Here is a 14364-nt window from a genome sequence, read left to right as displayed (position 1 = left end):
CAGCCAGCAAGACAGAATTCAAGCATTAATATGTTTTAAAAAGTTTTTCATTTTAATGCTATTAACTGTGAGACGAGCAAAAAAGTGGGTCTATTTTCCCTGTATTTTCTCCACATATGCCCCACACTCCTCCAGCATAAGCATAACCAGTTCTGCCCAATAAAGTTGGTGGCATTAATTATTGCTGAATCGCTTGGGCTGCTACACGAGGCTCTGCAGTGATGGCTGGCTGCCTGCCAACGACAACCTTCCTTCCCCTCAGCCTTTCTCATTCTTCTCTCATTAGCTGCATGTGAAATTGTCACATATATTTTCAGCCTTTTTATGAGAACCTAATTCATTCAATATTATGTCTAGTCTGAAATTCTGGGCATCACATGCTTCTATATATTTCAAGAAACTTTATTTTTAGCTTGGCCCTTTTCGTGCCTGGTCAGCATTTATGGCTTTCCTCCCTCTGTAGCTGGGTGGTTAGGAAAGGCTAATAGCTAGAAAGATAAATCCATTCAGAAAGAAGAGCCTTCTGTATCCTTGGGATGACTATTTCTCCTGCTACGCCAAATATTTATAAAGCAGCCTGTAAATGAGCATCATTCACTTGGGGTTATTTCCATTGGCACTAAGGGTCAACACTTCCTTTTATAGATTGTGTTTAAATACTTGTTTACACTCACAAAGCCCTAATTTCTGTTTCTGTCCCTTTATCATCCAAAATGATCCAGCAACATCGTAGTTCTGATATTCTGGAAAAAAAGTCTTGCTAGACTTTAGTCATAATGCAGTCCCCGAAATTGGCAGGTGCTCTTGAGTTATACTCTCTCACTCTTGCTCCTTGAAAATAGTTTGTCAAACTGATCTATCTACACATCCATGAAATATGGATTACTTTTAGGCTTTCTTAGGGTGGGATGAAGAAGAAAAGAATTTACTAAGGTCAGTGAAAAGTAGTGTTAATACTTTTGGAAATTGACTTGATTTGAGCCTAAATCTTAAGTTTTAGGAAGAAGCTGGATTCTCGCACTCCATTTTCTGTCTTCCTTGGTCTGAAGGAAAAATCCCAAAGTTACTGATTAGTAACTTTGAGATTAGACGATCTGAAAATTCCCTGGCGTTGCTCTTTGGTAAAAATAATTAAGAAGATATGAGTGAAGACACTCATTGGTTTCACAACTCCAGCCTACCACAAATCACAACAAGGAACCAAATGTTTAAGCCTAAAAATAATGCTCTTCTTATAAATTGAATTGGTTTATAAGAAAATCAGAAAATCAGGTTTGCAAGAAAATCAGAAGTAGCTAAACACTCTCTACAAATAGAATTGGTTTATGAGAAAATGAGAAAATCAGGTTTGCAAGGAAATCAGAAGTAGCTAAACACTCTCTACTCTTATTGTCTATAACTATACTCTAAAAGTAGTAAAAATTTCCACCAAAATTATATGCTGTGGAATTCTGAAAGCCGGTAAGTACTAAGGCTAGAATAATCTTTGTTCTTCAGTGGCTGTTGAAGTGGCCAACAGGGAAAGTTCTAGGGCTTATCAACTGCAGCCAGTGAAAGCAGGAACAGATTTTTTTTTCAGCATACAGAGTCAAAATGCTGATCTTACCAACCCAGGAAGAAAAGGTGTGAAAAAAAATTTCATTAGAATACCGACGTAGTAAATCTCCTACTGGTGTTTGGTGAACTCCTTTCTCTTACACTCTTTCTCTCCAGCCATTTCTGATAAAATTGTGTATTCTTTCTATTCTTTGAGTGGTTATCCTTTGCATTTTAACAGATATGTTGAACTAAGTTTAAAGTTAATTGTTGTTTCTACCCTATTCACCCAACAACATAAGGAACAGAGAATTATTTAACCTGAATATTTCCTTCTGTCTTATATAGTATTTTTGTCAAGTATCTACGTTTATTTTTTTCTCTACTTTTAACACCACAAGTAAATAATTATTATTTTTATAGAGTCAATGTTAATATAGATTTATGCATATGTTTACCAATATTTTTGCACATTCTTGTCTTGCGTCCTAAACTTGCGTTAAATATTTTTCTTTTTCTTGAAGTATATCTATTAGAAGTTTCTTTAATGAGGTTTTATTCAAGGTAAACTCTCTTAGTTTTATATAAATATGTATTTCATCCTACTCTTAAAGGTAAGTTAAGGTAAGTTTACAGTCTTAAGTTACAGTTATTTTTTTTAGCAAATCGAAGATATTGTTCCATTAACATCTAGCTTCTACTGTTGTGGTTGAAAATTTGCCTGTCAGTCTAAATGCTGGTTGTTTCCAGTCTGTCTTTTCTTTTTCATAACTTTAAAGACATTCTCTTTGTCTTTGGACTTCTACAGCTTCACCATGATGTGGCCAATGTTTTTTTTTTTTTTTTCTGTTTGGATTTTCTTGAGATTCCTGAATCAGAGAATTCGTGTCTTCAGGTAATGAAAATATTCAGCCATTATCTCTTCAAATATTGTCTCTCTCGCATTCTGTTTTCTCCTTCTAGAATTTTGAAAAGAAATATATTAGATGTTCTTATTTTTATCTTTTAATATCTCATGTTTTCTATCCCTTTGCTTCCCTAGACTTCAGATTAATATCTTTATTTATTAATTATCTTCAGTTCTGTCTATACCTGATGTTTATGTGATCCACTAATTTCAATAATTACATCTATTGTAGACATTCTATTTGTGGTTTTTTATTTTGTTTTGTTTTTGGTTTGGTTTGGTTTTAATATCTGACTACTTTTAAAAAGTCTCTTGTCCCTTGTTCATGCTTTCAGGTCCCATTCAATTTTAAACACACTGACTTCATATGCTATATCTGATCTTCCTAAAATCAAAAATATTTTGGACGTAATTCTGCTGGTGGTTGTTTCTGCTGACTCGCTGACTCTTATACACAGTGATTTATTTCTCAGTACATTTGATCATTTTGAATTATGAGCTCATATTCAGTTATTTATTGAACTTCTGTAAGACTGGGTTGAGGTATATTCTTCTAAAAATGATTTGTGCTTGATATTTCCAGATACTTGGGATCATACTAAGTTTTCAGCTTAGGGTTTCTTAGTACTTACAAGTAGTGTAAATCCAGGCCTAAAACTGTATGAAAACACCTCTGGCCATGAATTCTCAGGAGGGACATTTTTCTTCCACTTATAATTGAGGTGAAGACAGACAAATTCTCTTGTCATTTTTAATTGCCAAAGAGAGTACTTTTTCTAGTGTATCCTCCACTGAGGGAGTAGCTCCATGGAGGTTCTCTGTTTCATGCGAATGTCTCAGTTTCAGCTCACCGTACTACCTGCCTCAAGGCCTTGTTTCTTTCCATCATAAGAACAGTAGCTGTTCAGCTTTGGATTTCTATTACTCATTCAGATAATTTTCTTTTTATTTCTTACCCCTTAGGGTTTTGTTTTTATTTCTCAAAAGTTTAACTAGGCATTTAAAAGGATGTTCGTACTGTTTTATAAAGAATTTCTGTGTTTTTTTAAAAAGAAGTTTTTGGTTTTTTAACTCACCGATATAGCCAGAAATTGAAGATCATATTATTTTTTATGTGATTCAAAGGATTCATAGAAGTATACATTAGAAATATAGGTTATAATCCTAAATTCATCTCTGGTACTCTGAATGTTCATGTTTATGAGTAATGAGGAATACGTCTCTTTTCCTGAAATTTTTTTTCCTGTAGTGAAAGTAATCTTACTGTCTTCTCAGGTTCAGATTCTGAGGCACTTTAACCGACCCCAAAAATTCAAGTCTGGTCACTACTATGAATTATTTGAGGTACACTTTGATAGCTCATTTTGTGTTACATAGCTCATTTTGTATGAGTATACATTTAACACTTTTTATTAGTTGCAAATCTTCCTTTTTAACAAAGAGAAAGCAAGCCCCAGGCTTAAAGCCTAACGTATCAGACAGCAGTATCTAGTTAGATTTAAAAGCATTATTTTTGTATTATTCCATTTATTTAAAAATTATCTCCTATTTATGGCAATGTTACTAGTTTCTTTTTACAGTAGTGATATAATATTTCCTTATGTATTTGAATTTAGAAAGTGAGTCAATTAAAAGAAAATAGTAAGTAAATAGTGAGATGTGAGTAAATATGTGAGATGTGAACATGGTAAGATTTTAAAGGTAGTATTCAGAAAACAGGGATGAGAAACTTTGATAAAACATGTGCTCTGAATTACTAATCCGTCAGTAACCATGGATTTGCCCCGATCTTGCCAAACTCCTAGTGTCCTTTCTCTGGTTATAAACAACATTTTTATAAGGCTTTTGGTGAAAAATTGGGGGACAGTATTGGTTACCTAATAGGGCTCTAATTATAATCTATGCCTTAATAGAATGATAATCTACCTGGCCAATGTAAACAAATATGATTATAATTAGTTGGTAATCCACATAATTAAAAAAACCCAAATCACTTCTAAAACCATAAAAAATCAAATTAGAAGTCAACCAAGGAGCAAAATAGTAAAATTAAATTATCTAGAGAAGTGATTGCTAAACCATCACATTAGAATCACCTGGGGAACTTGTTGTTTGACTATTCATGTCTATTGTCCACTCTGAATAATGATTTAGACTTTTTAACAGTGGATCCTCTAAAAATGAGTTGGAAGCAAATTACTACAGTAAAACAATTTTGACAATATATTCCTGAAATATATTGGGATTAATGCAGTATATATAATTTATTCCAGGGAAAGAAGGCATGTTATAGTTTAAAAGAATGAAAAAGAACAAAGGAACAGGCAATTAAGAAATGAATTTTTGATATAACATAAATTTCTGTCATAAGATATTTATATATTTCTTTTCTTTTTTTAAATTTATTTTTTATTTTTTTAAAGGAGCTGGGCTGTTTTTTTTTTTTTCCCTCCCCAAAGCCCCAGTACATAGTTGTATGTTCTAGCCATAAGTCCTTCTAGTTCTTCTATGTGAGCCGCCAACACAGCATGGCTACTGACAGACGAGTGGTGTGGTCCGGTGCCTAGGAAACCAGGCTGCCCGAAGCAGAGCGCACTAAACTTTAACCACTAAGCCATCAGGGCTGGTTCTCCTTTTCTTGATTAGTATTATTAAAGTATTATATGAATAGGAAGTAGAATTGTTTAGTTTTGCCATCCTTGTTATGTTACTCTCTATATATTGACTAAAGACCAACATTTATAAATTCTGAACAAGAGAGTGGTCTCTTCTACATTTCCTTTGCAAAAGTTCAGTCATATGGAATATTTCTAGTCATTATCACTATTTAAATGAGAGATTTACTAGAAATAGTTTTCAAAATGATTGCAACAGTGAAATGAAAATAGGTTGGCATTAGTAAGAATAGACCATCTCTATGCTAATGATGTGTATAAAATAATACTTGCACAAATATAGAAGTGATAGGAAATCTGCAGTTCTCTAAGAAACCCAGCTGAAATCATTCTCTGGTGTTTTTCAATGGTGACTTGTCTCATTTTTCCCCATTATTAGTGTCTCATTATGGTTCTACCACCTACAACTAAGTAATTCTCTCTGGGCCTCAGCTTTATCATCTATGAAATAAATAAATTGGAGATAATGATACTCATATGGTTGTTATAAAGATTGGATATTATAATGGATGTAAGATTTTTAATCCTGATTCATAGTGAGCAAGAGATCTCCTACTTTTGGGAGATTTGAGTTTAGATTACAAACAAACCTAAGCTTTGATATAAAATTTTTTTAGTACTAAAACATAATAGATCATGGTGCTCAGGAAGAAATATTTTAAATTTCAAAATCTTCCACTTTCTTGAAATTGATAAAACTGTTACCATCTACTAAGAAGCTGATATTTTATTTGATTTGTTGTAAGCAATGATTTGAGGATATGTCAGTAAAAATAGCCAAATTTTTACCATGCCAGTATTTTGAGATAACATTGTAAGATCCTTGCAATTTCCTTGCCAGGTACTGTATGAGCTGATTTTAGTCTATAGTGACTATTCAGTACTAGTATTAGTTCAAATTGGCCATTTGAACATACTTTACCTCAAGAGCATAACAGGTAAAACCAGTAGTCCCCTCAAATACAAATAAAGGAAAACGGTCATTTTGAAATGAACAAATGGCATTGAAAGAAGATGAGATGACTAATGAATGAAACTACATATCATCTAGTGAAGGGAATATCGCACAGTTACACATGATAACAAATCATTCTTGTTTCAGATTTGTCAAATGTCAGGAACTCATCTTGAAATGTTAAGTTCCATAAAATACTCAACACATAAATTGCTTTTGGATCATGAAAAGGTTAATCTTCTTCTAAATCATTTGATTTGAATTTCTGTTCAGGATACCATTAAGTGTTCTTGAGATATTTTTAAAGAATCCATTAAGAATTTCCGATGAAGTACTTTTAGGCCAATTAAAAGAAAATACACACACACGGAGCAACAGTAACAACAACAAATACAACAGATCCTGAATGCAATGCTTTGTTAGTGTCAAGAATTTATTTGGAAACCCTGTCGTCATCATTTTGTAAGAACTCCAAGCTCTAAGGCAAAATTCTCTTACCTCTAATTCTTGTACTATTTCTGGTCCTCACTTGGCTTCCTAATATTCTTGAACAAATATTATTGTTAAGGAGACAGGGAAACTAAAGCATACGCAATGGTATCAGGTTGTATTTTCACACCAACAGGGATGAGATCCTTGGCACATAAAATAGAAACAAAAAATGGTCTAGGGAATCCCAGTGGCATTATTAGAGTTAGGGATTAAACATTAAACATATTGGAAGCAGGCAACCCTGTGTGTTTTGTCATGACTGCAGAAGCCAAGTAGATGTGACATAAACAGGATCAATGGACAAGGAGTCAGTGAGAGTTTTCCTACTTCATCAATGTGCAAGAGAACTGGATGGCAGTTTTGTACAGGTCGTCTTTGATAACCATAAAGAAATCACTAACAGGGGGCCGGCCCGGTTGCACAGCGTTTAAGTGCCTGTTCTCCCCTGCGGCGGCCCGGGGTTCGCCGTGTCGGATCCCGGGCGCGCACCGACGCACTGCTCGGCAAGACATGCTGTGGCGGCATCCCATATAAAGTGGAGGAAGATGGGCACGGATGTTAGCCCAGAGCCAGTCTTCCTCACACAAAAAGAGAAATCACAAACATGCAGAAGGGAGCAGCTTGCTAAGACTGTTCTGCTGGCCTAGGATTGATCAGGGGACAACTCATTACTGCTTTGATACCTATCAGATCCAGGGATGAAGAGGACCTGAAACAATGTCTCCCACAACATGGAATCTCTGTCTACCCAGGACCAACCAAAATTTGGTCCAGAATGCCCCACAAAACTCTTGCTCTCTAACCATAAAATACATGCATATATAAAATATTTTTTAAACATACAAAAAAAGAGAAGCTTATTCAGAATCAAAATAATTTTGAGAGAGAATAGGGTAGAGGATTTGCTCAGAAATTAGGTTGGGTGAGTATAGGAGGAAAATCATGATTTTATTACTAGTATTGTAGACATCTACTAAAAGAGGGAGAAACTGGTATTACATAATGTTTAATCCCATGGGTAGAAGCCTTGCACTTGATCAAATGATTTTCTCTAACTCATCTCTCATAAGAAAGAAAATAAAAAGATAGAAAGGAGAAATTAAACTTTATAATTCCCTTCTATTCCAGAATTGCATATACTTTCAGGAATCTTATGATTATAAAATAGAGTACAATAGAGTCATCACACCACAAGTCAGCCATATAACACTTCTGGATTTTTTTTTTACCCCCTCTTCTATAAGAAAAAACAATGAAGAAATAGATCTTAGATAACTAATATGAAAAGTGAACCTTACTACTTTGTACTTTTTGTTTATTGTTTGTTCATTTACTTTTTATTCTTGGGTGCTGGAAAAGAAATTTAAAAAGGTGGTGATCACTTGCGCTGCCATGAAACTACAGCAGCGATAGACGCTGGAAATTCTCTAACACTGGCTGAGCACAGCAATAACTGTATCTTTAAAGCCCTACCTGCAGGCTCAGGTAGTGCCTGCAAGTAGATCCTTTAATAGTGTTTTCAGACAATATCTTTATTTCTTTTCAACTGCAGGAGAATCCAGGCTCTTGTGTTCATATTTCAGATTTGTTAAAAAGAAATAAAATATATTCAAACAATGGCTTTTAGTTGAATTCTACCAAATCCAAATTTTTTCAGCTTTAACACTTTTTGAATAGAAGTTAATTGAGCACCAGTGAATAAAATACAGCAGAAAGTCCTTATAGTCTACCTCCAATCACCCTTGATGTGAAACTGGGGTTTAAGAACCAGTTATTTTCACTCCTCACCTGTACTGACCGCACTTTTCAAGGAACAGACAATACTCAGGCCAACTTTAAGGCATTTTGAGACTGATTAGAGAAAAGAGATTTACGACAATAAGTCAAGAACATTGAGAAATATATGCATCAGTGCTATCTCAAGCAGTACACACACACAAAGTGTAAGAAAAGGAAAATGATTTTTGTGGTTTGGAAAAGGTGAAACATGACCTCCATATGTTAGCATAGAAAACATGTTCATTCAAGAATAGGTGGGAAAGGACTCGACAGGCAGGGGAATGGTGATGAGTAAACCAAATTTAGACTAAGGAGACCAGCCCCATTAGTAGATGTTAGTATCCCCATTTAAAAGTTGAGAAAATGGAGGCATAAAGAATTTAGGAAATTTACTCAAGATCACACAGCTAATAAATGGTACTACCTGAATTTCAAACACTATCATACTGCATTGCCAGTGAGGAGCCCAAGATTTGCCCCGGGGAGTAGTAAGAGACATTAATATGGATAGGCAAGGTAGGGCCTCTTCTAAAACTCATTCCTCCAAACCAAACTATTTCTCAGTAGACTTGCATTCTGGTTTTCTTTATTTCCACTTTTCGATATTTTTTTCTTTCCATTTTATTTTTCATTCTAGAACTTTCTCAAAATAAGATTCTCATCCTTAACTTGATTTCAGAATTCTCTGGCCCCTGCCTGAGAAACACAAAAAATACTTTTTCTCCTACTGAGCTTTTTGTGTCTGCCTCATTCAGAGATTTTCTTTTTTTCTGAGAAGGACATAGAGAAAGTGGTGAGCTGCAGACAAAGCTGGACTGGCTAATTACCATTTCAAAGGAATCTGGTGGGAGTTGTTTTTCCCCCAAGTTCAGAGCTCAACTGCTTCACAGCCTGAAACCATAGTAGTTTACACGTATTTTAGAACCATAGAAATTGCTCAGTCTCTATAGATCTCCATCTTTCCGTCTCACTCATCTCTTTTTTCTGAGCACCTCTTTCTTAGTCTTTACACTTACACTTTCCTAGTCTTTAAATTTTCTGTCTTTCTCAACCTCTCATCGTGATATATTTCCCTTCTTACATTTTATCCTCTAAAGTATGTGATGCTTATGTATATTTTTAGTATAGTTTAAAATGCTTTTTGCATTTTTTAAAAAGAATTAATGGTCTCTATTTTAAAATTTTCAACATAGTTTTCTTTACCCTTTTACCTCTCAGAAAGAATTTATTCACATGGATTTACCTTGGAACTCTATCCTGTTAAAAGATAAACTGAGGCACATAAAAAATTTTAAGAGTTTATTTGAGCAAAAATTGATTCCAACTGGGTAGCATCTGATCTAGAAGAGAGAAAGGAGCTCTGAGGAGCTGTACAAAATGAAAAACTTTTATAGGCAGATGGGAGCAGGAACAAGGAAGTTATATGAGACAAAAATGTGGATTGGTTATTGCAAGGTCACTTTACTTTAGGGGACAACTGGGGTCTATCAGTCAGAATCCCAACTAGCATTGGTTAAGCCGTTCTTGATTGACTGGTTTAAGATTCCATTTCCAGGAGAGCTGAAACTGTAATTAAGTCTTGGTTCTGTGAAGTGAGGCTTAGTATAAGCCACTCCATTTTGGGCCTCTTGTATTATTTTAAAAATCCCCATCCCTCTTTTTCAGTATTTCAATTTCCCTGCAAAGAAAAAATCGTACTTTCCTCTCTCCCTTCTTTACAGGCCATGTTTGGACATTTTTATTTTTTTTAATTAATTTTTTGGAACTTTTTAAATAAATTCATGGGTGCAAAAAAGTAGTACCCTTTTGCCCTACAAAAAAATCCTTTAAAGTTTTTTCTTAACTTCTACTCCTATTTCAAAAGTTTAGAAAACACTGTTTTATCTATATTTGTTCCATCGCCTAAGTAATTATTTGGCCATCAGTTTTTTTCCAAGCATGGATCGTTGACTGTGCTACACTACACAGGTGCTCACAAAGCAATCACATCATGTGTAAAGTAATCGATGACAAAAGAGCAACAGATTAATTCATTGCAAGACTTCTCAGAGCCTTTAATGTAGTAATGTACATTGTGAGTCCTCTTTAATTCTTGATTTTCTTTTTCTCGTAGCATTTCATGATAGAACTAGTGCTCCACAAACATACTGTGGGAAATAGCATTGTATTTCCGTGTTTGTATATATATTATGTAATATAAACAAATTTCTCTATAAACCGTATTTATTTTTTTCTTTGCATAACAAAGACTAAAGAGTCCATTAAAGCTTTGTCAGAAAAAAATATATTGTATCTAAACCAAGAAGTGCAGTATTGATATTCTAGTGTGATCTAGAAGTACCTTAGAGAATCTATTCTAGGTTTCATGCTCTCTTGGTTCTTATGTTAAGAGTTAAAATATAGATTTGGGTTATAAACAGAGCTGACACAATAACAAAAATAGAGTTTAAAATGGTCCATACCTATTTTTTCAAGACACCTTGAAAAGAAATTTTACTTGGTAAAGATTTTGAAATTTAATTTAGAGATTAAAAACAGTCACATCGATCTTTTAATAATTGGTACATCTGACCCTCAATGTTTGGTAGTTATCTTCATGGCACCTGATGTCTTTTTCCCAAAATGGAATTAAAATCTGAAGACCATGTGTTCTCAGTACAAACACAGATATACACAGGCGTACACAAGGATTATAACAAGATTGCTTTACTGCCTTCTGCTATGTCTCCCTCAACTAGAAACTAAATTTTTTGAAGTTGATAAGGTAAATTGAAAAGCCAGAGAAATTATGTCGAAAATAATATTTTTCTAATCCATGAGTTGCTGATGATAAAATAGTATTTCTTCTAGGCACTCTGTTGTGAGTGGATATTTAGATTTCCTCATCCTTGAAAGGAAATTATGTTTTTCCAATTATAACCTCGGGTTGTGTGTTTGCTGAGAGTTAAACGTGTTTTTAATAAATGTGCCATATTTAAAATTTGTCACTTTTCAAATCAATTTAAACTTCCCCTTGAAAGTGGGGGTCTGCTCATAGTTTTCCAGCTTTGGATTGTCAATCTGCATTAAAACTGACTCTTACCAAAACCGATTAAGGTATTTTAACCTTTAGAAAGAAACATTAAGCGCAGTATATGTTGGGAAGCTGACCTAATTTTTGAAACTTCAATAACACCAGTGACATCTTTGCAATTAGTACACCGTTAAGCTTCCTTCAAAGAAACATGAGGGTAAAATCTGCAAAGACCTTCCAAGGTGGAAATTAGAAAATTAACAGAAGTGACCATGGGTTCAAGAGACTATATTTCTTTTTTTTGCTCCTCTCCCAGCTCCTACTGGGAAATCCCACACAGAGATGTTAATCAAAATTCCACCAGAACTTGCCTCAATCTTTTCATGATGGCTCATCAACAAGAAGTCGAGTGTGTGGCATAGAGTTTGAAAACTAAGTCAAAGTTAGAATGACTATCTAAGAGCTGGAACAAATGGTAGAAAACTTTATATAATTATCCTATCATTTGATACTAACACTTTGGATTTACATCACGGTTTTATATCTATGGAACCCAATATATTTCAAATGCTTTATCTCCTTTTTCCCCTTTCTTCACAGCATCATTTCAACAGGGGCATGAAGTATTATTTCTATTGTAGGAGAGGTCACAGTGCACCAGGGAATTTACAGAGAAGCTGGTCCTGTGCCATTCTAAATTTAGCAAGAGCATCCCACTGTGCACAGACATTTGGTCTACGTAATTGCTAGAGAGTCTCCGGCTTTGTTACAGAAGCTTACGAAAACAAATGTAACCCTCTACCACAGCAATGACCAAGTACACTTGAGCATCTCTAGACCCTGTGTTTAATTTAAGCTATTCTCAGCAAAGCATTTGCTACGTAAACATGCAAAATCCCAGCCATATCTACACATAGTAATCAGGCTGCAGAGGGAGGAAAGAGTGGAGAGACAGTCCCTAAGGCAGCCTGAGTTCAGTATAGAACCTAAAAGCTGGTACTTCTGCCGGAACCAGAAATAAAGAATTCCTTTGACAATAACTGGGAATAGCTGCTGAACTGTGCCCTCTTGAAAATGTGTTTCAAGGTTACCTTCAGTGGGAAGAATTACATGATGTTAATAAGTATCAAATAATAATGAGATAGTATTTTATAGAGAATAATATAAAGACTGTACCATAAAAGACTGATGTAGAGATTATGAATCAGCAGACTGCAAAATGAATCCCATAAGCAGAATTATTTTGTCTTGTTTTAATTTTGAGTTAGTTTCTAACATTTAAAAATTGGGAAGGCTTCATTCAAAGAACCAGTTTCTGCCATCTCTTAAAAATTAGAGGATCCGAGCTACCTTAGTGTCCGTTGATGGATGAATGGATAAAGAAAGTGTGTTATAAATATATAAATATTATTCAGCCATAAAAAAGAAAGAAATCCTGCCATTTGTGACAACATGGATGATGTAGAGGGAATTATGCTAAGTGAAATAAGTCAGACAGAGAAAGACAAATTCTGTGTGATCTCACTTGTATGTGGAATCTAAAAACATTGAACTCACAGAAACAAAGAATAGAATGGTGGTTGCCAGGGGCTGAGAGGGTTGGGGGAAATGGGTAGATGTTGGTAAAAGGGTATAAACTTTCAGTTATAAGATGAATAAGTTCCAAGACCTAAGGTACAGCATGGTGACTACAGTTGACAATACTGTATTGCATACTTGAAAGTTGCTATGAGAGTAGAGCTTTAATGTTCTCACCATAACAACAACAACAAAATGGTAATTAGGTGAGGTGAAAGATTAACTAACCTTATTGTGGTAAACATTTTGAAATATATGTGTGTGTATGAAATCATGACACTATACACCTTAAACATACTCAATGTTGAATGTCAATTATATCTCAATAAAGCTGGAAAAAAAATACAATTTTTTAAAAAATTGGAGGACCTGGTAATAGTGGGCCCGAAATCCTTAGCGTCAACAATGAGCTGAAGCTTACATCACTCTGCTCCCTATGCTTGGTCTGTTTTGCATGTCACTTGGGCATCTGACTTTGCAAATCCTTCTCTAAAAGAAACTTGAGATATGAAAACTGCCTCAGGATGTCACCTGGATGCTTCAAAGTGTATATATAGTGACCTCTAGGAGATGGCATTTAGAAACATCAGTTTTTAGGGCATTGTAATTTATCACTACTTCTGCATACAAGGAACCCAGAAATAGTTACCACAAAACAGCTAATCTAATGTATCTAAGTATTACAAAGCCCACCTCAGGAATGACTAAGGCCCAGTGAATCCACACTCCTCACCATTTCCGAATACATTTATCTTCTCTGACTTTCTGAAAAGCCCCAGGATTTCAAGGAAGGCTCCTGGGTTTAGTGTACAGGATAATGGCCTGTCTGTTTTATAGTTTATCTCCTGAAACAGGCTAGAATTTCTCTTTCCCAAGATCCTAAGTCATAAGGAATTTAAACTAATATCTAGTTTTAATGACATAGAATCACTTTATGTGTGACAATTACATATAATACATTTTCATAAAACTTTACAACATTTAATGTGCTCTCACATGCATTAACTCCTTCATTTCATCTTTTTTTTTTTTTTTTTTTTGGTGAGGAAGATCAGCCCTGAGCTAGCATCCGTGCTAATCCTCCTCTTTTTGCTGAGAAAGACCGGCTCTGAGCTAACATCTATTGCCAATCCTCCTCCTTTTTTTTTTCCCCCAAAGCCCCAGTAGATAGTTGTATGTCATAGCTGTACATCCTTCTAGTTGCTGTATGTGGGATGTGGCCTCAGCACGGCCAGAGAAGCGGTGCGTTGGTGCGCGCCCAGGATCCGAACCCGGGCCGCCAGTAGCGGAGCACGCACACTTAACCGCTAAGCCACGGGGCCGGCCCCAACTCCTTCATTTCTTATAACAACTCTGAAAAGTACACAAAGAAGATATTCTTGCTCCTTTTAATAGTCTCTGACAGTAAAAATGACTTTTGTCCAAGAAC

General features: G+C 35.0%; 1 long non-coding RNA gene across 2 annotated transcripts in view; it reads left to right on the top strand.

Moving 5' to 3' along the window:
- LOC147916285 (uncharacterized) overlaps window positions 1-14364 on the top strand; it is a 108043-nt gene that overhangs the window by 87677 nt on the left and 6002 nt on the right. Inside the window, exon 4 of one of the 2 annotated variants that reach the window (XR_015553211.1) lies at window positions 2345-2431. The exons of the other annotated variant lie outside the window; for it this stretch is intronic. This is a non-coding gene — a long non-coding RNA (uncharacterized LOC147916285). The remainder of the gene's footprint in view (window positions 1-2344; window positions 2432-14364) is intronic. 2 annotated transcript variants of the gene reach the window in all.

Source organism: Ceratotherium simum, chromosome 9 (genome assembly GCF_057802395.1).
Source record: "Ceratotherium simum simum isolate JZ-2026a chromosome 9, ASM5780239v1, whole genome shotgun sequence".
In the NCBI taxonomy this organism is placed as follows: domain Eukaryota; kingdom Metazoa; phylum Chordata; class Mammalia; order Perissodactyla; family Rhinocerotidae; genus Ceratotherium; species Ceratotherium simum.
This window is presented reverse-complemented; position numbering and strand designations above follow the sequence as displayed.